Raw genomic sequence first — 2,249 nt, forward strand, 5'->3', positions numbered from 1 at the left:
GACCTTAACATGTTGGAACATGTTAACATTAAACATTTCCTTTTTATCTACTTGCTCTAGCATCTTCTGATCATCTAAAATCATTACTGTGCGACAGCTTCACATCCACTAGAGGTCAGGCTTTTACAGTTTATGAACTGAAAGTTCTACAGTTTCTCAAACAGCAGAATGAGTTTATAGAATGTAAGGGAAACTCAGTCAGATGATTTGTTCTGTAAAGACATTAAATGCGAGCACTGCTGCACCTACAAAGTTACTTTAATTTTTAAATTCTGTCAGAATAACAACCTTTTCCAAACAAAGTATGCACATTTCTTCTGCAAGTGTAAGACTTTTAAAAAAAGTAACGCCAAAACTTGCTGAGCACTTTTTTTTTGTTTATGTGCGAGTAAACTTCATGCACTGTACGGGATGTGGAGACCATCTGCAAGATGAAGTGTGAAAGAAAAAATATTTGCAAGGGCGTACTTTACTGCTTCTAAAAAGAACAATAAAAAAGTTTTTTTTTTTCACAAGTGAACAGTTTGAGAGCATCTGCGGAGCACGCCTTCATATAAAAAACACTCGAGGGAATGTTAAACACCACAATGTGGCGACGTCAGCAGCTGATGTACCGGCACACATGTTCAGCTGAGTCTAACTCACTGCAGGGGTAAATATGTTACGTTTACTGTAAAACAAAAACAAAAAAACAAAAACTTTTCCTCCTTTTAACTTCAAGAACAAGATGAGGACATGCAAACACACACTTTGTGCATCTTTTCTTTCATATGTAAAACTCAGAATGATTTTTTTCACAGTTATTAATCATGAAGTTCAGCATCCTCATTAGCATTAACATATAAAGATAAGAAGGTTCATGTCTCCATACAGCAATTGCTGAACTAAAAACCTTTAACTATCAAATAAATGATCATAAACTTATTACTGATCTCAACTGTGTTGCAAATTTTTACAAATATTTGGACATTTCAGAATCAAGCGACAGATCTGAACTTTTCCAACCAGGATCCATTCCAATATTTATCACTTCTACTTCATTTAATGATTTTTTTAGATTAAATCACAATGACAGTCATTCTATTGTTTTACTGAAAATATAAACATATTTTTTAATAAACAAAAGCTAACAAGGTTATCTGAAGTGGGACATGTTTTTAATCACACACCGCATTTCTTTGTTTTTAATTAATATAACATCAGCACCTGTAAGCAGAGAGCAGACAGCATCTCAGAGTCAAAATTAATGTTCTAAATCAAATGAAAACGACTTAGTGACAAGAATGCAAACTAGAAAAGCAATCTATTCTCACATATAATCATTTAAATTCTCAACAGGAGTTTGTTTGCATGAAAATGTTTAAATGTGTGAAACTGTAAAGCGGAGTCACATCCTGCTAAAAAGATGATGATGGTTTTGCAGGTGTGTGAGGTTTTTTCTGTTAGTAAAATATCTTGAAAATATTTTAATCAAACCTTTAGAAAGTCATCATTGGATGTACAATTTTACCTGATCAACTTTGCCCTGTTCAAGATGGCTGCCACGGCTAATTCTCCTAGCAAGCAGAAAAATGACTAGAAYTCTATGAATGTTAGCATTTTGAACTAAAGCTTTGTGTTTTAGTAGTGGAGAGTCATCCTCAACACATTTTCTGAGCGTTAGATGATTGCAACGGTGGCATGAAATGCAGGCGGGTGATATGCATTCATCAGAAGAATGATAGGTTTTTAATTCAATGTGCTTTTAACAGTTCTGCTGTAAGGGATAAAAAAAATGTAAATCCTTTGAAACTTGTGAATTCCTCTTTCATTTAGCCTCTGAAAAGCTCAGAACCTTAAAGAACATTTGTTACYGCTGGTCTTTTGAGACATCCCCCACCCCACCCCATACATCCAGTCCAATCAGGACGTCTCTTGTTTGTGGAATGAAGGCATTTCTTGATATTTCTGAAACTGTCCCATTCTGACAACAACTCTCTGTTCTGCACAGCTCAGCTGCCCGGCAGCCTTTCAGCTGTGCATGTGCACGCTCACAAAAAGCACGAGGAGAAAGGACGGATCCTGACAAAGAGGCACACTTTTCCACCGCGTTATTGATTTCAGAGCCGAGGACCGTGGTCGTAAAACGAGCGCTCACAATAAATCGGAACTTGTTAATGAAAGCTCAGTGGTTCACAAAGAATCATGCTGTGGTGGTAAATTGCTGCTCTACTTTTTGACTCCAACTGAATGGTAAAAAAAAAAAAAAA

At 36.0% G+C, this 2,249-nt stretch overlaps 1 long non-coding RNA gene across 1 annotated transcript in view; it reads right to left on the minus strand.

Moving 5' to 3' along the window:
* LOC106536892 (uncharacterized) overlaps positions 1-2,249 on the minus strand; it is a 116,428-nt gene that overhangs the window by 106,432 nt on the left and 7,747 nt on the right. The gene's annotated exons all lie outside the window — the stretch shown is intronic.

Source organism: Austrofundulus limnaeus, unplaced genomic scaffold, assembly GCF_001266775.1.
Source record: "Austrofundulus limnaeus strain Quisiro unplaced genomic scaffold, Austrofundulus_limnaeus-1.0 Scaffold7, whole genome shotgun sequence".
NCBI lineage: Eukaryota > Metazoa > Chordata > Actinopteri > Cyprinodontiformes > Rivulidae > Austrofundulus > Austrofundulus limnaeus.